Below are 24,668 nucleotides of genomic sequence, written 5' to 3'. Positions count from 1 at the left end.
GAAAGCGTAGTGAGCTGGACAAAGTTCGTTGAAGGCAGGAAGGAAAAGGAAGACCACAGAGAAGATTCCTGGAAGTGGTGAAGGAGGACACGCGGAGGTTGGTGTGGCAGACATGAGCTGGAGGCAGGTGATCTGCTGTGCCGGGCTTTACGGGGTTAAACTTTTTTATTGTTATTTTTCAGTATCTCTCGATGACTCAACACCTGTTGGGAGACGCAGCAGCAATTTTATCATCAGGCACAATGAAATCTCCTGAATGTGTTGCTCAGTTTGTGCGTCTCTCTCTCTCCATTAGATCGCTCTGCTTCGGTTTCTTCTCACTGCTCTGCTTCTTCCCTCCCTCATTCATACATCTCAGTTTCTCATTTGTGTTTCTTTATCCCTCACGTCTCCATGTGTCTTTACACCATCTCTCTTCACTCCCCCATCCCCCTTTATTTTGATATGCATCTCCTCACCCCCTCTCTTTCTCTCTCTTATACATTTGCAGGCTATACATTTCCACCGCACCTCTCTATAGGTCTCTCTCTCACACACAGCACTTATATGTCTCTCTCTCAGTTTCTCTCTCCACATCTGGCTTTGGGAGGAGAAAAACAGCAGATTAAGGAGTTGGACTGAACCATGAGAGGCTTTTCGGAGGGGGTACAACAGCTGGTTTTCAATTAAAAAGACAGCGCGCTCACTGTCCCATTCCTCTCAACGACGCTCGTTTCCTCTCCGCGTTAACGCTAACGTCCTCAGAAGAGCACCGAGCCTTTGATAAGCCGATTAATCTATTGATAATTGGTTTAAATGACCGCTTCTAATTGGCCGTATCCCCTCCCAGCTCAGCGCAGAGTGGTACGCTCCAGCTGGGGGGCTGTCTGTGGTGGAGTAGGGGCAGACCGAGCCAAGCCAAGCCGAGGCAGGCTGTGTGTGAATGGGAGACCTCGCCGCGCTCCTGCGCTCTGTGATCTCTGCTCTCTGGATTATTCCTCACTTTTTTAAAACCCGCAGGATTTTGTGGTGACCTGTGCGGGCTCCTCTTGCTGCCTCCAGCTGAGCTCACCTCACTCAGGTTTTATGTGAGGAGAAGAAGAAGAAAGGCAGCAGAAGCGCGTGGGACTGTGTGGATTTAAATAACTGATCGGACTTTTCTGCGCGTCCCCGTGCAGGTAGGTCTGAGGGGTTCCGGAGGGGGTAGGTGGTGTTTGGAGGTGGAGAGGCCGGTGATGTTCTCCAGGTCCGGGCGGCAGATATGGGGGTATCGGGGTGGTGGCGGTTGTGGAGAGGGGTGTATGAGTGTGTGGATGTTTCAGGGGGGAAAACGCCTCGCTTGCCCTCCGCATCACCGCTCGTCAGCTGCTCCTGCTGCCTGCTTTTCCCCCCTTTCTTTATTTTTTACGCGTGGAAATTTCCTCCTTCTCAATGCTGCGAGTGGGGATGAAGGAGTGGGACTTGGGGGTTGGTTGATACCACAGGTAGGGGCTGCTTTCGCCCTCGGGGTTCGGCCTGTGTTACGGCACCAAGCGGACCGCTTCCCTCTGCGTTTTTCCTCCATTTTAAAGTGCGGAGTTCGGTGCGTAAAAGAGGCGATTTTGAGCTGCAAGTGTGTGTTTTTCTGTGTGTGGTGAAGGGGAGAGTGGTGGGGGAGGCTGAGGAGGAGGAGAAGGAGGAGGAGGAGGGGGTCTGGGAGGTAGCACAGCTCCAGACGCCGATCCATTAAGGAAGAACAAAGGGGGGGAAGGCGGCAGAAAAACGTTCAAAACCGCAGCCGAAACCCCGGAAACGCGTCCGATGGTCGCCCCGAACTCTGCGGACGAACCTCCGGCTGCTGCCGAGATCCACGCACCAAATTCGGGTTTGTGTTTTTCTGAATCCGCCTTCATCCGACTGCCCATTTGCCGAAGAGCAGCCTCGATCTTCTGGATCAGCCCCTAGCCCCGCTCACGGAACCGAGACCGGCACATTTCTGATCCCGGTTCGGCGAGTTCAGGGTCGGGATTTATTTCAGAGCCGCGATCGTGATGATCTCATGGTGATCGATGTTCTTCCTGACACACTCAAGTCACACCAGGCTGAAGGTTATCAATCAGAATCCCGACCAAACAGACCGCGCTGATCCTCAAGTAACGTTTGGATCTCAGTCCCGGTAAAGGATTGCTGATGTGTTTACAAGTCGATCAATGATGTGATCAGTTTAACAACAAACAGTCCAAATCAGGTTTTCAGGACCAAACGGCCCCAGATAGCGAAACGAGTGGATAACAAAAAGAATCAGTTATTAAAAACGGATTAAAACATAAATTTGCTGCAGAAGAAGAATAAGAGGAATCAACCTGCACAGGCGATCAATAATCACACGATCAATAAGTGATGTGATGGGCTGTATGATAATGACTGATTGAATGTAAATGGTGCCAGGAGTAGCAGCAAGTCTCCCCCACATGTGTCCTTACCAAACAGATGTTCAGCTAAACACTGATCCTGTGATCAATAATCTGATCGATGGCAGGGTCAGATTCAGATCAATAATAAAGGAGACAAATTTGAGATTAAATAATGACTCCAAACCTACGTGAAGAAAAGTGCAAAAACTGATCAGAGATGACGGTGGATTGAGCACTTTGATCATCAGTTAATCGCATCGATTGATCATTTTAAGCAAACAAACACAAAGAGCTTCTGTTTGAACCGTCGTTCAAGAAGTCGTCTCAGGAGCTTCTTCAGTTTTATGGTGTGTTTTTTCTAACACGTTCCCCATTTCACCAGGACAACAACCAGCTGATTAACCAATATCCCAGATAAACACATTATCTGCAAAGAGCGAGCTTCAGAAACTCTTTTCCAGAGAGACATGGATCAGATAACGGCAGCGCACAGAAAAAAAAAATGGAGAGCTCAAATGAATCGTATAAAAAAACATCAGAGCGAAAATGAAGTTAAGTTTGAATCAAATATAAAAAGTAACGAGAAAAAAAAACATCTTTAAAGTCCAAACAGCAGATGAATAAAAGCCAAGCAGGTGATGATGACCGCAGCGTGTCCCAGAGTTGAAGATTTTCCATAAATCTGGTCAGAGCTGTAATGACTAGTCCATAAATTTTTAAGGTGATTGGAAAAGAAATGAATCTCCGGTTGTTTTGGTAACAGATTTGACATTTTAAGTTTAAAAAAAGTCACGGTTCCATTTGCAGTTTGGCTCAAATTAGTGTATTACTCCTGCCAGAGCTTCAGTCTGCTGGTCCCTCATTATTCCTTCATTACTCTAGACTTAATATGTTTTCCAATGGAGATCTGCGTTGACTTTTTCTATGATTTGGAATCTGGCACTTTGGTCTAGAACCTGACCAAGATGAGATGTTTGGTATCAGAACCAATTTTTGTGAGTTAAAAAAATATATTTGATTTCAATATTTCATCTGATTGTGTACACGGGTCACATTTAGCTGCTTTTCCATTCACACTATTTGGAATTTTAAGGAATGGAACTGTTTCACTTCACACTGTTTGTCTAAATTGTGTGAAACAGCTGTGTTGCCAGTGGCTTTGCAGCAACGTGTTCCCCTCCAGTCCAGCAGGTGGCAGTAATCGGGATCGGATTGCTTTTTGCAGATGAGCTCATTGAGCCAATGCTGGAAAATAGACCCTGTGCACGAGAAAATGCTAACTTCCTGGTTTGAGACCGGATGTGGGGTTGTACATTTCCGGTAGCTTTACTTTGCGGTCAATCGCTACTGCGAAGATATACTCCACAACCATGTCCAAAACTCGAAAACTGAAAGATTGCGTTAAGTTACAAAGAGCAGAGGTGGGAACACTCACCGCTGTTGTGTCATAAAAAAAATCCAATGATCAATTTTGACGTTTAAAGCGTTTAGATCGATCAGTTGTTTACATCACTCAACACAAGCAGAACTGCATCACTGCAGAAGAAGACACATCGTCCACATTCAGAAGCACATCTCTGTATAGTGACTGGTCTCATGATTTAAACAGGCAAATGTTCAGCATTCAGACTACAGGTGAAGAATAGTCAAACCAGATGTTTCCTCCGTTATGTTGATATCAGCTAGTCAAGTACACACCTACACAGCATGTTAACAAACCGTGAAAAAAAGCCACACAAAAAATGAATGATTGCTGGTTTCTATACATTAGTATGTACGAAGGGTATGTTGTGACTTACCTTCAAAATTACAGTGGTCCCTCGCTATAACGTGGTTCACCTTTCACCTCGCTGTTTCGCAGATTTTTTTAGTGCAAGTTTGCATGCTTTTTTTTACGTCACATTGTGTCCTGCGCCCTGATCGCTGCAGACGATCTCCTCCGTCTCTCCTGTACAGTACAGAATCGCTGCATCGATCGTTAGCAGTGTGACTCTGAAGTGCAGTACTGTATGTCCACGATGTCAACGAAACGTTTTGCACCGTCAAAAAATAAAATTGGCTACTTGATTTCACCTATCGCTGGTTATTTTTAGAACATAACACCCGCGATAAACGAGGGACAGCTGAGAAATATAACATTTGAATCCCTTTTCTCTTTTGCTCTGAGGCGCAGGGGAAAAAAATATCGACAAGTCGATGAACATCATTTACAGATATATTGGTTAAATGCCCAAGACATCTATAGAAATGTAAATCGCCGCTTGATTCGTTCATTTGCTTAACTTGTTTTGGACCGTAAACAGGGCGCGAATAGGACACCGGAAACAAAGCTCCCCACAGGAGTTTCTGCACCGGAAGTAGCATATGCTAACGTGCACATAGTCAATAGACTAGCAGTGACAGAAAAGCGGATTCCCGACTGCTCTGAACATCGTACTCGTTGATTTTTCATTACATGCTTATGAAGAACGGGTGCAGCCCCTCAGCTGGCTTTTGGAAGTTGACCAATCAGAAGAAACTGGGCTTTTAGAATGGAGGGGAGGTTAAAAAGACAGGAATTAAACTGGCTGGTTATCTTGCTGCTGCTCCGATCTCAATCTCACTGTCTGAGTAGTTTCTGTAAAGTATTTTTCAGTTGTTTTCAAAAATGGTCCTCTGAGAAACATCACTCAGTTGATCTCCATCATCACGCTCTATTCACCAAATGCTCACAGCTGCCCAACCCAACGATGGACCTCAATAAGAACTGATGATGATTTTTAAGTACTGGAGTAATCACTAAGTTAAAGCACTTGTTAGCATGTTACTGTGGCCAGAAGCAGCAATGATGAATCTAGAAGCGAGGAGGAAGCTGCAAAGGTAAAAGAAGAATGCACAGCTTAGCTCAGAGAGTAGATATGACCGTGCAAACCACAGGAACATGCAAAGAAGTTCTAAAACATAAACGTGGATCAGATCCATGTGCCTATAGCACTTCACTTAGTTCAGCAGAACTAATGACATTCCCATCAGCCTCAGCTACACTTTATGTTTAGCGCCATTTTACAGATGTCCTCCATTTTTTAATCTATATGCAGCCTGTAGTTGTACTTGCCATCCAAATAACTCCAAACTCTTGCTCTCTAGCAAACAGTGACTCACTGCAGCGCTGGACAAATGTCTACATCCACTTGTGAAAGACGTTCATGTCGAGGCAGGTGGGGATTTTAATGATTCCTGCAGCTGCTTTCACTCGCAGAGGGGTGGGAAATATGCCTCTTTGGAGCAAAACAAATGACTTTAAAACGAGGCAAAGACACCACAGAGTAAATCAGACTGTTATAACTCGCTATTGCAGCTCATTAATGCTTGTTCTCAGCCTTTTTGAGATGAAACACTTTTTAAAATAAACACTGGGCTGGAACAGCTCGAATTATTTGATTAGATTCTTTAGCTCGTCACTGAAATCAGCTTTTATTGTGCTTAAAGCAGGTTCTGTGTAACAAATAAAACTTTTTTTTATTTGAGTTATTTGGTGTAAAATGAGAAAACATGGGACAACGTCCTGGTGTTCAAGGTGATGGTCCAGTATCAACATGAAGCTTAACAAAAAACAAGCCAACAACTAATTGTTGTGGCATGTTTTTGTGCAAAAAGACTAAATTGTGTATTCATTAAGTAAAAATCACTCTAAATGCCACTCTGCTCTTAATAATACAGCCCAGTACTGTGAGCTGAGTCATAGTTTCAGGATGGTAATGATATAAAATGTCCGAAAGGCACCAAATGTTTGTTTTTCCTGAATCATTCACACTAAATGCGGAAGCAGAAACATTGGAAGTAAAACTTTAATGTTCCTTACAGGTGCGTGTAGATGGAGCACAGCTGGATGCAGCTGTACGAATGCCAAACAACTCCAGATCCTCTGGAGGAAGCGTGCTTTTCACATTTCGCTCGGCCTCTCTGTTAGTGTAACGTACTCTTTGTGATTGTAATGCATCTCGTAAAGTTGCAGTTTTCCAGCTGTGAAGCTGCAACGTGTTTCCAGACCGAGCTTCACTTTCCTGCCTGCTGCTTTATCTCGGCATCACTTTTTCCATTTGTGTGTGTGTGTGTGTGTGTGTGTGTGTGTGTGTGTGTGTGTGTGTGTCCAGTCTGCAGGCACCTCTGGAGCTAATCTGCCTTCGCTTTGGGATACAGTTCAGCTCCAGAGGGAGTTGAACTACCAACCCTGGAGCCTATAAGACACGCACAGAGTGCAGTACAAATGTGTGTGCGCTTTTGAAAGTCCATAGCAGGTTTCATTTTCAAGTTGGCGTCTCAGGAATGCAATAGGAGATGATATGTTGGACTTATCTGTTTAGTTAACATCATGTTCATTTTTTTCCACTGAGATAATAGTTTCATGCAAAAAATAAGGTTTCGATGTTCACTCACGAGGAGGTCTGCTGCCCTAACTGCTCTGAAATGATTACATGTTGTTGTTCCATGCTGTAACATGCCAGCTGTACCCGCATCAGTTTGCACTGGAGATAATTTTTGTTCATTTATTTAAAGGTTTGTTTTTGTAATTCCTCTCAGTCAGGTTTAGACAAAAACGTCCCAATACAAGGGGGCGGTGTTTTCAGACGTACGCTGATCTTTTTAATAATAATAATAATAATAATAATAATGGATTGGATTTATATAGCGCTTTTCAAGGCACCCAAAGCGCTTTACAATGCCACTATTTATTCACTCTCGCATTCACACACTGGTGGAGGCAAGCTACAGTTGTAGCCACAGCTGCCCTGGGGCAGACTGACAGAAGCGAGGCTGCCATATCGCGCCATCGGCCCCTCTGGCCAACACCAGTAGGTGGTAGGGTAAAGTGTCTTGCCCAAGGACACAACGACCAGGACAGAGAGCCCGGGGATCGAACCGGCAACCTTCCGGTTACAGATACGCTTCCCAACCCCCTGAGCCACGGTCATTATTATTTTTTTACTCTAATTTCCTCATCAGGTTTGTCTTTTGTGGGGCTCCAGTTAGGGCTGGGCGATATGGACTAAAAGTCATATCGTGATATAATTTGAAGCATGTGCGGTAACGATATATATCGCGATATATTCTTTTCTTCTGTATAACGTATTTTCCACACTATAAGGCACACTTAAAATCCTTTAATTTTCTGAAAAATCCAGAGTGTGCCTTATGTATGAATTCTGGTTGTGCTTACTGACCTCGAACCGATTTTGGCTGCAGAAATCTGTTAAAAATGTTTTAGTACAACTTTGGTAAGCCGCACTGCTTGATGGATTGTCAGAGCATTACGGCTGCAGTAGTGAGGAGCTTCGCGGAGTAATCTGGGTCCAAAACTCCGTCTACTTCAGGTCCCAAAGTCAAACGAACACTAAGAGTTAAAAATGGTCTAAAATCATCAGCGTTGCTGCTTTACCAGGTGTAACAATTAAGTTTAACATCCAGGCATCCATGAAAACAGAATTTATTAAATTTAACAGAGTTAGAAGTTAGCAGGAAGTTAGCTCGCTAGTTTCCACCTAAACATTTCATACCATGTTCTGACTGAGAGATTTTTGAAACTAATTAAAACGTACAGCTCTGCTACCACTTCCAACATAAATGAAGACAGAAAACTTACGGAAGTTGGACTACCTGGTATATAATGTTGTGCTACGTGATTGCTAGCGACACAGCTATGTTAGCATAACATTAGCACAGTGAAGCTGGAGGATGAACGCCAACTTTTTTTCCACTCATTAAAAGTTAACGTGAGGGATTCTGGTGGTCAGGGACAAATGTAATCGCATAGCAGGATGCTATACACGGGCCAAACTTCAGTCAGGAGAACAACTGAGATTATTCATCCACAATACAAGGTTAGTTATTAATATACTGCAACAACATGGGAATAGAGCAGCTGCAAGAGAATTCAACATTAATGAATCAGTGTTACGGAAGTGGAGGAAGCGCAGTTTTTGGCTTTCCCCATATTTCAAAAGTGCTTCATCTCTTTGCTATGACTGTTGGCATAATTTGCAGATGATAATGGTTGTAGCCACTGCGATGCTTTCGACCAAAACGGGTGCAGCTTGATGACATCATCAACATGCGCTATCGCGATAGAGCGGTATAGTCAAAATCTCTATCGTTGTCCAAATTTATATCGTTTCTATCGTATATTGTTTATATCGCCCACCCCTAGCTCCAGTTATAAGTAAGAAAGTGCTGTTAATGGCTTGCTGGGCTGACCTGCTGTGCCACCTTATGGTAGAAACCGGTATTACACAAAAGTACAGCCAGACCCAAGTTCAGCTTTAGCTGATAGCGCTTCATCACCACACACAGATGTCATCGTTTCTTCACATTGTGATTACAGCGTTAGTTACATTTGGAAGGTTTTACACTATTTTCAAACACGGCGCTACCACTCTTGACTGGCATCTAATCTCATCATGCCAGTCATGCTTTACTGGTTTTCAGTTTTTAATGTTTTATGACTGGCAAACAGCTTCTAGGTGTGTTATTGGCAGAGTTATGGTTTTGCATCTTACCTGGAAAGATGCATCCTTCAAAAACAGAAACAGTTACAAAATTTATGATTGAATGACAACTTGAACATCTGAAAATCATTCCTAAAAAGCAAATGCAGTTACTTCCTGAAGGGATTATTTAAGTAAACTACTCATTACTTTATCTTCTGCAAATATTTTATTTACAAAGTCATAAAGCATAAAGCTGGGTCTTCACAGAGACTCTTATCCCGTGGTTCGAAGGACTCCAACTCCACCCTTTTGGACTGCAGCCACTGATGATGGCCTTTGTCCTGCTTGCACAGTTCTCCACCTGCTGAGGGTTCTCCTTGGAGTGGAGCTCCAGCTCACAGCAGAAGGAGCGGAAGGAGGACTTCTCCCATCAGCTGCAGTAGAAAGGGTGGAGCTGGAGTCCATGGAGGATTGCTACAACAGTGAACTAAGCTGTGACCAAGTCATCTACTGATAAATTAATCAGAGGTGGCGATTCGCTGAAAACATAGTAAACTGGTAAAAGTCTCAGTCTGAGGGGCTGGTTTGACTCGTTTCGTGGATAAACTGCATAATTTCTGTTATTCTGACATTTTTAAGGCAAAACATTTAATCGATTAACTGAAGAAATAACTTGCCATCTTAGTGATGTTGATTCTGGCTGCAGGCCTAAAATCACTATTCAAGTGAAGAGGTCAGAGGTCACAGCTGTCTGCCTCCGCAGGAGGACTGCTTTTGCTCTGGCTCGTTCACGCAGTATTTAGTCATGATTAAATCTGTTTGAAAGGACGTCACAGACAGAGCGAACATCCGCACGGCTGCCTTTAAACGCGTTTGCGGCGAGTCGTGTTTTGCATCGGGTCATCTCACGTTCTTTGCGGAAACATTTGCGTCTTTCTGTTTGGTTGAGCTCCCAGTTACTGGCTGCAATCTGCAGTCATTTGTTGTCCAGTGTTTGAGTGCTGCCATAGCCGTGGAGTGGAATGAAGACGGACGCCGAGTCGGCACTTCATTAAAAAAGCGTAAATATTTGGATCGTTACTTGACGCGCAGCTGTAGTCCTTCAGGTGAAGGGCTGTTGTTATCCTGCTATTGGAAATCCACCAGTGTGTCTTATTATGGAGCATTGATTTGATATGAGTGTGTCTGTGTGTGTGTATTTGACCTCATGTGCGTTCTTAATTATCCTTTTGTCGAAATCAGGTCATAGTGTCACCTGCAGCGGCGTGTTTTTGTGTGTGTTAGACATCAGAGCGGGCAGACGTGTGCAATTTAATCCAGAGTGCTTTGTCTCCCTGTAACACACGGCATTGTTTGTTAATGTACAATTAGAGTCTAAAAACGCACACTCGCACTCTGTCACATTGAGTCATTGGCAGAGTCAGCGCTGAGAGAACGCTGAGTCAGCAGTGCGAGACGGACCCTGATATGATATTTCTGCCGGCAGCGTTTCACCTCTGACTCTGTCTGTGAAGACGTTTTACAGCCAGACCAGCCGGTCCTGCTGCTGCGATGACGTCATCTTTCTGTGCACCAGCGTGTACTTCAAACTGATTCTATCTGAAACTTCAGTTTCAGATCCTCCCCAGTACCCGTCCTAATGAGATAAACATATCAAAGTTAGTCGGCCTCTTATGTTCCAGTCGTGGATGCTCATACTAAGCGTGACCAGAGTCTCAAATAAATGAGATCAGTGCATGTACGCGTAATCCCAGAATGTTCTTACTGCTGTTACCAAGAGCTTTTTTCTATTCTTGGGAATATATGATGTCATAGATAAAGGATTTCCTTATCATCGTCATCTCAGCACAGTGGCCCCGCCCACCTGCTGTTCAAACCTTCTGTTTAGGTGAAGGTTGGCTTAAAGGGACGGCAGAGCTGCTAATCTCATCCTACTGAAGCTGGTGTTAAATTGCTAAAATGTATTTTTACACCTTTTTCTTGACGAAAAACAAAATAAAAATTTTAGTTTTCACAAATATGTATGTTAACACATATAATTAAGTCCATCAAGGATTTTTAAAAGTGAGGGCATGACGGTGCACTTTTAGCACCGCCCCCTCACAGCTACAATACCGTGGGTTTGAATCCAGTGGCCTGCTGGGGCCTTTCTGTGTGCAGTGGGTACGTTCCCCCCGTGTATGCATGAACTCCAGCTTCCTCCCACAGTCCAAAGACGTACACATCAGGTTATTTGGTGATTCTAAATTGGTTGTAGATGTGAAACTGAGAGTGAATGGTTGTCTTTTATTCTGTCTCAGCCTTGTGGCAGACTGGCAGCCTATCAGGATGTGCCCTGCCTCTCGCCTTGTGACGGCACAGTCATAACTCTGAAGTGGAAAAGAGGTGGATGGATTTTAAACTCACTCCCACAAAGGATAACAAGAAGTTAGAAGCAAACGCACAACAGAAGCTTCCGTGTGTGTAAATAGGGAACTCGTTGAAGTGCCTATAGGATTTCTTTGTGGCTTGCTTCATGCCTTAAACCAAAATAAATGCTGTATAGGGTCCCATTCATGCTGGAGTGCCTCCTGTGGAACAGGAAATCCACAGAATGGCAGTTCTTGAAGTAGCGGTGTTGTTTGGGGAGGGCGACCGAAAGGTAGAGAAGCTGAAATGGCTTGTTGCAGACAGAGGATGGATTCAGGAGCAGCAGAGCGGTGTAGGATGAAGAAAGGCTGCTTTGAACTGCTGCAGCAGAGTCGAAGAATAAGACACACGGAGCCTTTTTAAAGTGTCGAAGGAAAAAAAAAACTTATGAAGTCATAAAAGTCTGATGCATCATTTATGAATTTATTAGATTATCAGTCCTGATGCACTGGCAGCATTTCATGCAGCAGGTGTATTTTAACTGCTTTATAATCAGTTAGTTAGTTTAGTCCAAGGTTTTACAGCCTCAGGGCCGGCTCAGTGTTGACTTTGGCTCCTGGAGTCGATTCACTTTTCCTCACATAGCGTTTAGCACCTCTCCGCTGAAGAGCAGCAGCTTGCTCACTGAAATCCTGTTTCCTGTCTGTTTGAACACGGACGTGAACGCAGCCACGATTTAAACAGAGCAGTTCACTTGTTTCTGGGACCGTCTCACTCCTTCGGACGGCAACGTGAAAGATTTACGACAGAAACATTAACGTCACCTGACGACGAGCCACCGGCCATCCCCGCTGCTGCCTGCGCCGGTTTTTAATGCTGATTGTCTAATATTTTGTGGTAATGTGTAGATGAGTGTAGTTAGTTCATCAGTGTCCTCCTAGAGCCATCAGCTTCATTAGAGATGGATGCTAAGAGCTTCTTTTTGTGCAGCAGTTCAGACAAATGTGCTGAGGACGAGGAGGAAGCTGCAGGCTGTGATTTCACAAACGCTGCAGACGCATTAAACACAAATTACTTTAATTGTTAGTCATCATTTAGTTTTATAGTTGTTGCTGTTTGAAAATGTTCATAAACATTTTTATCATAGTTTTTATTGACCAAAGTCACTCAATTCCACAGCCTAACTGGAACAACAGGGATAGATTTTCTCTAATTAGTCTGCAAATAGTGCAAAGTGACCCTTTCAGTGAGCTCTTCACAAGTTTGATGGTTTGTACAATAACTTCATGAGGCATTCGTGATCTCATGCTCCGTTTTGAAGGCTTGAAGTATAAACTTGTGCTCGGCCTCTTTGTGTCGTGTCGGCTTTTCAACAGCTGAGAAGAACATTTATTTGTCTTGATAAAAAGAAGCGAACCTGCAGCTGAACGGTGTTAAAATACGTGTCCGTCTCTAATCTGCTCGCAAGGACTTTAGTTGATATAAGAAGTACACACCCTGTTCTAATCAATGAATTGTAAATCTAAACTGTGTTTAAATAAAGGAGCCGTTGTCCAAACCGGGCTAAATCCGATTGTCAAACATTGGAATATTTGGAGTATTTGTGTTTGTCACATCTGGTCTTTCACCATCAGGAGGGTTTCACTTCACTTCATTTCACTGCTATCAGATCTGACACAACAAGGCACGATTCATAGGCAGCCTCTTATCCGATGTGATGGCTTCACCGGTGTAAAACACATACTGGTGTCCTTGTTAGAACCCCGTGTTCCCAAACCCGCAAACATTCAACCCGAACCCGATCCTTCCCTGAACTCTGAAACCATTTAAATAGTGCCCACTTTCCACTTGTGTCCTGATGACAGGACTAAAATGGACAAGGGTCCTCACAAAGCTAGGCACACAAGTACAAACGCACACTCTCAGGATGAGCTGAGGAACAGGCAGGAAACAATCAGCTGAGGCTATTGGTTTCCTCCCTCGATGCCTCCTGACCTCTAGCAGCTGGATGTGTGCGGTCATGTGTGATTTGGCCTTAGAGAGGCCAGGGTCAAAGACATACATGTGACTTTCTGTGTGTGTGTGTGTGTGTGTGTTTGTAGCCGTATGTACATTTACTCATGTTCTTTACTGAAGTACTAATGACCTTTTCGTGTTTCTCTTTCACATTTAGCTTCAGCTGCATTTGTCCGACTGCTTCTACTCTCCAAACCATCTCACACTGATGCATTTAAAACAGAGTGAAACACTCAAAATAAGCAGAAGTGAAAGTGAGAAATTAAAGTGTTTTGAGCAGTTCTCGTGTAAAAATGTTCCACATTATGATTTCAACATCTCATGTGTTCATTTCCAGTTTTGATAAGTTTCACACAGTTGTGAAAGAGGCTATTTGAACTCTTGGAAGCTGATTCAGCTTAAAAAAAATGTACAAATATTTTAAAGGAACAAAAACCCCAAACAAAAACAAAACCCAGATGAAGACAGCTGCCGTTCCTCTTGTTGTCACCCTGAACTCTCTAAAGCCAGTCTTTCTTGTAACTGTTTCAGTCTTCAGTTCTTCAGGTTTCTCGAAGGATCCTGCGCTGCTTCGATAGTTTTGAAGTCAGGGCTCTGGGGAGGCCTGTCCACGCCGTGCTTTTACTGCACCAGCAGTGACAAAACGAAGCTGCTCCCAGTCAGATGTTTTGCACGCGGTGGCTCAAAATCAACTAAAAATGTTCAAATTTAGATTCTTCCCTCCGTCAGACGTGTTGCCGCTTATCAAATTAACGGTTCTGCAGTTGTTGTCATCGCTACACCTGTCTGTGAAGGATGGTGTGAATTAGAAGTGAGAGTCAAATTCCTGCATTGTGTTTGAACTTTCACTGAACTGCTGCAACATCCTGCATGTTTCTGTGCATTCCTGTGAATCTTTGAATCATTGGAGTCCAAAGTTAAATACAAGTGTGTGTGCGCACGAGTGATTTCACATCCCGTGTGTGGAGGGGGGGCATCGCTCTGCAGCTGCCGAGTCTTAGAAATGTTTTATGAACCAACAGGGACGTTGTGTGTGTGTGTGTGTGTGTGTGTGTGTGTGTGTGTGTGTGTGTGTGTGCGTGCATTCAGGGTGGTGTCCAACAGTCAACATTACAGCTCTTTCAGGCCATTAAAGGAGCATAACACTGTTTTTGCCTCTTGATTGAGCAGAAATCACAGAGTTTCCACTCCTGTGATGTTTTCCCAGGACTTTTCAGATCGATTTCTCGGAAACGTATAAACCCAGATACAAATGCTTCATAGGACTGTAAAGTAAAGGCTTTTATTTCATCAGTTTCTTCTCTTATCGTCTGTTTAGACTCGAACACGAACTCCTTGGCGCTTGTCGTCTGTTTTGGTTCTTTTAAGCCATTAAAAGTGAGCTAAAGTGTCCCTGAGCTCCAACACTGATGTTATCCTGACAAATATTTAGGTCCGGTGTTCGCAACACGTCGAGATAAGCTGCGGAGGGCTGAGTGGGCCTCTGATGTTCAGATTCGCTGCGTGTTGTGATCCGCAGATCTTCTTGTGACAAATTGTAATTCCTGTAAAGTCGGATGTGAACAAAGGTTCGTGTTTAGGTGTGTTACATGCGTGAAAGCGGCAGACACGATGGCTCCTCTGTGCACGGGTGAAAGGGTTATTCTTGGGTATATGAGACATGAAGAACAGGTTTTATCGGCAAGAAAGCTGCGATAAGATCACAACTGTACTCATATTTATCTGTTGGGCTGATTTTCTAATCTGCACCTGGTTACCGAGCTCGCCGTTGGAGCAGCTGGCAGTCGGGTTTAAGTTGCAGTCCTATTTTAAACCTCGCTCCCCGTGCGCTCTGCAGAGAAGGGCTGGAACGCGTAAAAGCATTCTTCTTCCTCCTCTCGCTGCAAAACGAGACACTTAAACGCATAAACTGCCCACTTTTGAAAATGCATTAGTTGCTAAGTTACAGCACCTTTAAATGAGGACGTTTTGAAATCAGAAAACGGACAGAAGAAGCATCCAGAAGCTGCAGAGAAACAGATCCAGCGCTTTCTCCATTTTCACTTTCCTTTTCTTCCTCGCTCTTGTGTTTGTGTATTTTGGTTTGAAATGATGCTGTTACAGCAGCGAATGCTCGTATTAAGAGCTGGCAGTGTTTAAATAAAGAGGTGAGCATGTAAAGCCTGTGAGCTCAAAGCTCAAGCCTCAGACTGCTCGTTTGTGTGTACTTGCATTAGTTTCTTTCTTCTTTTTTTAACGCTGAACTTAAAGTACATTTATTCTGCTCATTTCCAGCTCCGTGTTTTTTATTCTCGGACTCCACTGGAGTAGATTTACACGATTCTCCGTTCAGCGTCGGCCTTGATGCAGCCCTTCAGTTCATCCTTTGAAACGAGTCTTTATGTTTTCAGTTTTAGCTCTTCTTTTTTTTCTTTTTAAATCTCCTCTTTAAGGTGACCTTCCTTGAAGCCCACAATTTTCCCAGATTACCTGTCGCTCTCCTGGCTTCAGTGGATAGAACCAAGTGCATCCTGCTTTTAAAGTTGAAAAAAGCAACTATAATAATCAACCGTGGCTAGAAAACCTTCACTGGATTCTGTAATTCGAACAATGTTTTTCTACATTTTTTCCAGTTACATTAAAAAATATTAATTGGAAAAAGTAGATTTCTCCTTCTTGGTTAAAAACGGTATTTTTGTCAAATCCATCCGTGCATGTTTCAGCTCGTATCTGATCTGGACTGTGAGAGCGGATGGCACGAACATTTGCAGCAACAAAGATTACAGCAGGACGTCTTTGTTCGCTAATTATTACGCTCATTAGCCGCTTATTGTGGGACATAATTGTGGATTTTGTTTTTTAATCTCAAGCTGTGTCAAACGGCTCCTGTATGCAGGGCTGTATCAGGTGACCCTGAACCTTCCCTTAATTGCTGCTATAGGTTCAGGCTGCTGGGAATTTCCCCTCATGCTCTGAGCACTTCTCCCCCACCCCCCCTCCTTTCACTGCTGCATGTCATGAACTTCTGTCTGTAGTTTGTGTTTTGTCCTTGTGTCTCTGTGCTCTCCTGCTTCCTTCCACTCACCCACCCACCCCCACCCCACCTTCGGCTGTTCGCAGCACATGGCTGCCCGTCCCTGAACTTGGTTCTGCTGGAGGACTCTTCCTGTTAAAAGGGAGATCTTCACTGCATCCATGAACCATCTCTGAGGTCTTCCTCGTTCCCTCCTGCCTCGGAGCTCCAAGTTTCTCATCCTTTGCCCAATATAGCAACTATCCATCCTCTGCACATGTTCTGCTATTGAAATCTGAAAGCTTTGGTTCGTAGATTTAAAAAGATAGAATCCATCCATCGCCTGCTCATCCAACTCAGGGCCACGGGAGGCTGGAGCCTATCCTAGCTGTTATACAGTGAAATCAGTAATAATTAACTGCAGTCACATTTTTCAATTTTTGGAACATAAGGTGCTAAAAAAATAATAAACTCTCTCTGGTTCTTTGTGAATATTAAATATAGGAAGGCTTGTTTTTCTCTAATGAACCAACATCAGAGTTGGTAAATCTTTGTCTGTTCTTGTTTTCCATCGTTCTGACTTTGGAGTACAAGTCAAACGTTGTTGTTAATGCTGTTAATGACTGAAACAGCAGCAGACTTCAGTGTCCCCCCCTGCTCTGGACAGACTTCACAGGTTTGAAAGTAGCTGCTTTAGCATTCGCAGCTGAAGGCATCAGGTAAATGGGGTTTATCAGAGGCTAATGATCCCGGAGTTTAGGACAGAAAAGGTCTTCAGGTGTTGGAGTCACCTTGTTTATAGCCGGGTGGGGTGTCCTGTACCATGCCACTGTTCCCATGTTGCAGCTCATTAATGTCACAGTATTCACACTATCGATTGTTCACACTGTTTCTCAAACTTTTTAAATTACTGCCGGTTCTTTAACACATTTCTGATATGCTGTTGTTTGGAGGCTGTGATGCAACAGCAGTGGTTAACAGGGGGAAATATTCTGAAATCACAAAGGCTCACTTTGGGGTTTTTAAAGCCTCTTTTTAACATGCAGCTGATTCTTTGTTCTATAGCAGGGGTGGGCAGCTCCAGGCCTCGAGGGCTGGTGTCCTGCAGGTTTTAGATATCGCCCTGGGGCAACACACCTGAATCAAATGATTAGTTCATTACCAGGCCTCTGGAGAACTTCAGGAGGAGGTCATTTAGCCATTTGAATCAGCTGTGTTGGATCAAGGACACATCTAAACCCTCCAGGACACCGGCCCTCGAGGTGTGGAGTTGCCTACCCCTGTTCTATAGTATTAAACATCGACCCTACATTTCCAGGGATCCTCGGCATCCGTAATATCAGTGTTCAGCACAGCAAAAAGGGAGTAAGTGCATGTAGTTGAATTTTCAAGGCGACAAATCACCAAATATGTAAAAATAAAGACAAAACTCATTCAGAAATCCAGACCTGCCATTTAAAGATGATCTTCTGCCCACTTTGGTTGTAACTTTGAGCTCTTGTTATGTTCCTATCATATCGAAGCAGTCTGCCTATTCCCCCATGACCTCTGGCCTTTTGTCTCCAAAACTTTGATGGCTGATCAGGTATTTGTGTTAAGTGTGCCTAATGAAGTGGCCTGTCACCCAATGATAAAGTGGACTCATACTGTTACATTTTATAAAACGACTGTTTTAAAGATTCAAGTATGTTGAGGAAAAGATTGGGTGAAGTTGCAGGTATGTGTGTTCATGCAATGGTAACTTTATTACTATTGAACAGACACATTTCATACTGTTTATTTTTGCATTTAACATATTTACTGCATTTAGCTTTTAACTCGGTTTAACCTCCGTTCTCCGTTTCTGGTGCACGGCTGCGGATGATCGTCTGTTTGATTCTGGAGCAGGATGCGAGCTCTCTATAGCAGCTTCACTTTTGGCCTTTTCCCGTTGTAGCTGGGCTTCGGGGACTTTTTTCCCCTCCTGTGAAGATCCTAGCATCAACGTCCGCTTCTCTCATCTTTTTGACACTGCTTTCTGTTTCATCTGTTTCGTGTCTCGGGTCGGTGGGGAATCCATCCACTGCCTCTCTGACTTTTTGTCTGCTTGAAGTTACCTTAAAATGATCAGTTGTTCTTTTCCTACTTCCGTGGACTGAGTGCTGTCTAATGTTGATTCAGTGAAGCCGGCTCTTCCGCATCACTTTTATCTTCAGGATTTGTCTGGTAAGTGAGGTTTTGCCTTTCCTCCTTGACATAATCCCTAAATATCACAGAGGACTTACGTGTGTTACTGTTTTAATATGAGTGTAATTGGTCCACTTTAAACTCTGTGTGTAAAACCACAGAATTAATCTGGTTACCATCCATCAAGCCGCTGTCATCCCCTCCCGTTTCCCTCAGCTCGTCTTTATTTCTAATGGATGAAGTCCAGCGCCGTCTGAGTTAATGTATCCAATCAGTGTTTACTTTGTGAGCTCTTTATGACCTTAGTGGAGGATAAATATAGCTTTCAGTGCGGTTAAATGCAGCGTGACTTGGCTGTCAGTCATGGGAGTACACTTTGTTTGGATTTTCTGTCAGTGCGGCCTTAATATATAGCGAGGTTAAAGGTCACCAGGACTGTGTGATGAATGAACGAGTTTCCCGTTGGCCCGTTTACATTCGCAGTCCTGGTTTTGTTTGAAATGGCAGCGAGAAGTCGCAAAAGATGTTCTGCTTCAGGCTGATAGAAAAGAAAGTATTTCCACCTTTTGTTTGGCATCGCTGCTGTTCAAGCATAAAAGCTATTAACAAATTAATCGATTATAAAAATAAATTAATTGTAGCCTCACAGCAAGCCATAAAAGTGCAACAATACCAATCATGACTTTATTATTTAACATATTAGTTTGAGTACCATTTACTGTAGAACAAGCTATACACTGCAGTGGGAGTTTAACGATGTGTTGCAGCTACTGACAAAGAAAATATGAAAATATGCAATCATTTCTTAGAAGGGATCTAAGTTACACTGAAGCTACTGCACATTTAAAGGCGATATCCGTAAGAATTCCTACTCAGGACTCAGCTGTGATGGGATTAGTGCTGGGAAAATTGGACGTTATAATAAATTTCCTGTGTAAGCTCTTGAGAGCTATTTTTTTCTACCTGTCTTTTTTTTAATGGCCAGCCTTTGCTTGTTGCCCCCTGGCTGTTATTTCATGGTGCATACTGGCTTTTATATAAGAATGGATGCTTATTTTCTGCTTAGACAACAGATTTCATGCCAGACCCATAAAACAAAAGGAATAAGAGTGAGAACGGGAGAAAGGCAGAGGGCAGGAAGAAGCAGTAGCCTTAAGTTCAATTAAAAACACCTTTTATGTTTTCAGGCTGAAACAAACTGAAAAACTATTTATTTTATGGTTCATTACTTACAAAATGATGATTTTCTGATCCATTTATCAGGGTTGTAGGTTGAAGTCATAGCTTTGGGGATTCAAGTGCTTCAGGCCAAGTGCTACCAATAAATACACTGAAATCAGCAACACATTAAATTATAATTTGATGCTTTGAGTTTGTATATTTTTAGGCAGCTTAACAATCAAATCTCTGGAAAAAATAAAAAATGTTACGGCTGCAATCGCACAAGCATAGAGGCCGGCTGGAGACTACATTGAACTGCCAGATACTCAAGAGAAAATGTGTTTTCCCCCAGCGGTTGGCGAGCTGTAGCTTGAAGCTTGCTGTCTAAAATGAATTGTAGATTGCCATGATCTCCTGTAATATGCAAGGGAGACGCCAACTTGTCTGCAAACACATGAAAAACGTGCCTGACAAACTGGAAACTAAGAACTTACAAAGTTGTGCCTTACCACTGACACTAGCACATTTTAAAGCCCAGGGCTTTTATGATGCATTTATGATTGGATTGTATTTTTGTTACCTCTCTTGTGAAGCACTTTGCGATGTCTGTCTGTGAAATGTGCTACACAAATAAACTTTTACGTACTTACTTTACTTTTGTTGGGGAATGGACATTTTCCTTAGCAACCGGTGGTTGCTAGAGGGTCACTGATCAATCCCTAAGCCTGCATGAGGCTAAACTAGCGACTTTAATCAAAGTTTATCTCTTTAAATCTCCATCACGAACCGATTTAGCTGCTCCCTCAAACTTTAAACACATAGTAAAGATCAGGTTATAAAAATGTAACATTTGAAGACATTGACTAGGAGATGGGTATCTAAGCAGCTAGCTTACACTTGACAGGTCGGTGACTTTAGCTTTATAGTTTAGTCTTTGCCAGTGTTGTTAGCTTCTGGGTTGGTGGACGGCGCTTTGGAGCTAACCTATAGATAACTAGCTAACCTAGTTATCTATAGGTTAGCTTTGTTCTATAATTTATCTGTGTGTGATTAGCCAACTAGCACTAGTTAGCGCAGGAAATATACCAGTTATATAGGCTCTATAAAGTATTATGTGCAAGAGTTAAATGTTGCATGTTACCTGCACAGGTACAGTAAACCACCAAGCTTGAACGTGTCACACGTGTAATCCTCCAACAGCACTGCAATTTGGAAGAAAATAAAAGTATAGCTTCATGTGGTTGAACCAGAATAATCTGGTTTATAACCACCGTGCCAGAGCAGCACTCATAAGAGCCGTCCACAAACCCAGTGTGTTTATTGTGCCTGTATGGTGATGACGTTTTAAAATACCTTTTGGGTATTGAGGAATGAATTTTTAAACACACATGCTGTATTTTTCAGGACAATGTTAAACCTTTCCTATTACAGTTTTCTGTTTTGTATGTTTTATTAGTTTAAGGCTAGCTGATTGGCATGTTTTTTTTCTGGCTTATTTGACATTTAAATTAGTCCCAAAAACGTCCTATGCTAATTTTAATAGCAGTGTGCTTTCTGCAGCACACATTGAGTTATATCTTAATTTTATTCCAAAAGATTGAATATATTCCAAAATGCAGGTGTGTATATAATTATATTGTGTGTGTGTGTGTGTGTGTGTGTGTGTGAGGATATAGTAATGTTTTTGAAGAGTAATTATCTGGAGTAGCTCTGGTTTAGCCACCAACTCCATTAGCTGTGTGTGCGTGTGTGTGTGCGTGTGTGTGTGTGTGTGTATTATAGTCTATAGTCTCATTACCACAAAGTCTGAGGCCGCACACACACATCGGTGTCTAACACTGTTATTTCATTAGAGTTCCATGTGCTGTGTGATGTTGGTGGTTGGTTTCTTTTCTTGTGTTATTTATTTAATGGATCAGCTGATGGAAACCAGAGAGGCCGAACATCTAAACACGTCTGACCCTGAGCGGTTACAGCAAACTTAAACAAACATCTCTCAGAGGCTAAAAGGATCTGATCTGCAGAGATAAACATCAATGAATGGTCCCACAGACCAACCACATGCCAGCTGAAGAGGTTTTCCTTGATTTGTATTTTTCCAGTGCTTAAAGTGGATCTTCTCTCATTTCTTGCTTCATATTTCTATTCCATTAGAGCAGCGTTACATGATTCACAGATTAAAATAACCCTCACGTATCTGTGCCTGCCATCTAGTTCATCCTGTCTCGAACAAGCAGTTTTAACTGCCGTCTATTTAAGGTGTCCCTCCTTAAAATTGCTCCTTGTCCTGATTGGGTGATTTTACAGCGACCTGTGGCGGGGCAGCACCCAGGACTGCTGAGAACAATTACTGATCAGATACATTTAAATGTAAAGGATTTTTTTTTTTTACTTTTCTTTTCTCCACATAATGGAAACTTGCTTTTTGGACATCTACATAAACAAAATGTTTCCCAGAATGTGCAAAAATGCCCAAAACATTCTGCTTCTTTCTTTTAAATGTCAGGATTTCAGGCTTTTATTTGTTTGCATGACAGAAAAGTGATGATTTTGGGAGGTCCTGGACTCATTGAACAAAAAAACACCTTGTGCTGTCTGTGTTTTGTTTCAAGACAGAGACGTTCCTTGTAGTGTCATTTTCTGATATTGAGTATTTTCTGCTATTAAAAAAACTCAGAACATTTATCATGAAAATGCTGGCAGCCGATTGGCTAACGCCGGCTAAATGATTGCAGCGGTAAACCGAATAGAGAGATTTTATCTTCTGTCAAACGATTATGATATACATCAACATAATTTACCATTATTGATTAAACAATTTTAATTTTGTTTTATTAGTCTTAAGTTTTAACTGTCATGTTAAGAATACACTGGAACCATTTTATGATCCAGTATCGTTGTGAAGAACACTTTGGAGTTCAAACCACCAAAATTCAGGTTAGCGAATGACCTGCTTGACCTTCTGACCTACAGCCGGCTCGTTTACGGGTAATAAACAACAGTTTTAATTTACTGACTGGTCGACGTTCCTCACGAGCTGTACGCAGTGACCAACCGAAGTAGATCGAGGATATGAGCTGCTGGAATGAGCTTCCTCTGGAGGGTCAGGCCTCAGGCTTCAGCACCCAGAGCTGCAGAGCGTTGCATGATGTATGCACTGATTTATGTTTTTAGTTTTTAATTTTCTTTTAAATCTTGGATTTTTCTGTGTAGGTTTTTTTTCCTTATCATTGTAAACTCCACTGCTGCTCTTTTTCCTTTTTATCCCAAGTTTTCATACACTATGTGAGCCCTGGACATGCTGGTATCTAGCCAGGAGGAGACCCAAATAAACCAACAATATCAACTGAAGAAAATTAAGAGATTCATGGATTTGTTAATTAGTTGTATTTTAGACTTTAAGACAAAGATATTCATGGACCTGTGATGCTTCAGGTGAAACTCTTTAGCATTAAATATAAGATCAGATAGAAATAAGCCAAAACTAGTGCTACAAAAGAGATTCAAAAGCCCCTTCTGCTGTCTCCTCTTTCCCAGTAAATTCTCCCGCTTCTCTCTCGTATGTTTAACGAACAGTGTCTATTGTGGCGGGAGCTCCAGTGTGTAATTAGCAGCTCGGTCTGGTGAAGCAGAGCCTTCCTCTCCCTCCCCACAGAGGCTCTTTCTTATTTACCTCCAGCCAGCAGCAGGAAGAAGCTCTGATTTCCAGACGGACGGTGAAGCGATCACGCCGTGGGACTCTCAGGACGGCGTGTTAGCTGTTATTAGCACAGTCAGACGGTTTACAGTGGTTTGTAATTATAGGGGCCGGCTGAGAGGAAGATGCAGTGAAATTAAAGCGGACGTATTAGCGTACTCGGTGGTTTGCGGCTCACTGTGTTTATGTAATTACAGGAAGTGACACAACAATCAGACTAAATTAGATCAGCTGTTGTTATACCAACATAAAAGATTTACTGTCTGTTTACAGGGAAAATCATACTTAGCAGCAGCTTATAGGTTGTAAAACACATTTGAATCGACTTCAATAAAAACACTCATTGCATAAATCTGTGTACGAGAAGCAAACTGAAAGCAGGCGCTTTTACCAGCTTCAACAGTTGAATGTCGTGGTGGGGGGGGGTGCATTTATTTTTTGGCATCACCTTTAAATCGTTTTCGATGTTGCCGTTGTTTCCTCCTGCCTACTGTGATCTCAGCCTTGATGATACGGTATCCTCCCAGCATCACTGCGGCTTCTGTTTATCTCCTGCAGATTTATAAGGAATATTTGGTTTTCATGAAGCAATGTTTAGACTGTAAACCACCCTCAAATGGACAGGAGTCCTCTTGGGCTCATTTTCAGCTCTCTGTTATTACTCCGGGGATCATCTTTGCATGACTCATAGTGTTAAAAACATAAAAAGCTTGTTTATGTTAGTGTGGCCCTCTCTGCATCCCCTCAGTTCATCCTCTGAACCGACCGGTTTTATCCATACACTGTACATAAGAGATTCCAGGTCTGAAAAGAGGAGACAATGTAAAAGTGCCTTAAGCATGCATTCCTTCTAATGGCCAGCAGGGGGCGATTCATCTGGCTGCAAAAAGGTCAGATTGTATAGAGGTCTATGGGAAAACGGCCCTGCTGTTTACTTGATCTGTGACCTCAGTCAACGCTTTCCTGATGTGTTTATGGGTTCAGTCATTGATTTTAAGTCTTAATTAATACAGTATGAAAAAAGTTTTGGAGATTTTGGTTCTTATTAGGGTCCAGAGAGGTAAGAAAGTAGGGCAGACTGGAGTAAAAGCCCCTTTCATAGTCAGCTCTTATGTAACACCCCGTTTAGATTTTTAGAGTTTTCAATGTTTTCTCACAGCCTGTGTTTAGGGAAGTTTTAGTCCTCATTAGACAATAGACGCCGACATTCAGCTTAATCTGAATAAGTTGTGTGATGTGATCTGTTTTTGTCTTCTTGTTATTAATATAGCAGCTCCGTATCTGACAGCTTCAGTGGAGTTGTAATAAAGCAGCTCTTGAATTCGCTGATTCAGAAACATTGGGCTCTCTGTTAGACAGATGTGACCTTCACACAAGCAGCCATCAGCACGACACAGACTTTCACATGACCTCCCATTCACTTTCCTGTCTGTTTAACTGGAGATTTATTT

General features: G+C 42.8%; 1 protein-coding gene across 1 annotated transcript in view; it reads left to right on the top strand.

The window, feature by feature from the left end:
* Positions 1–874: 874 nt before the first annotated feature.
* The window catches only part of plxna3 (plexin A3), a 148,953-nt gene continuing 125,159 nt past the window's right edge, over positions 875–24,668 (top strand). Inside the window, exon 1 of the mRNA XM_084917251.1 lies at positions 875–1,157. The gene's annotated coding sequence lies outside the window, so the exon portion shown is untranslated. The remainder of the gene's footprint in view (positions 1,158–24,668) is intronic.

Source organism: Perissodus microlepis, chromosome 20, assembly GCF_051167445.1.
Source record: "Perissodus microlepis isolate ML-2025 ecotype Zambia chromosome 20, ASM5116744v1, whole genome shotgun sequence".
Lineage (NCBI taxonomy): Eukaryota > Metazoa > Chordata > Actinopteri > Cichliformes > Cichlidae > Perissodus > Perissodus microlepis.
This window is presented reverse-complemented; position numbering and strand designations above follow the sequence as displayed.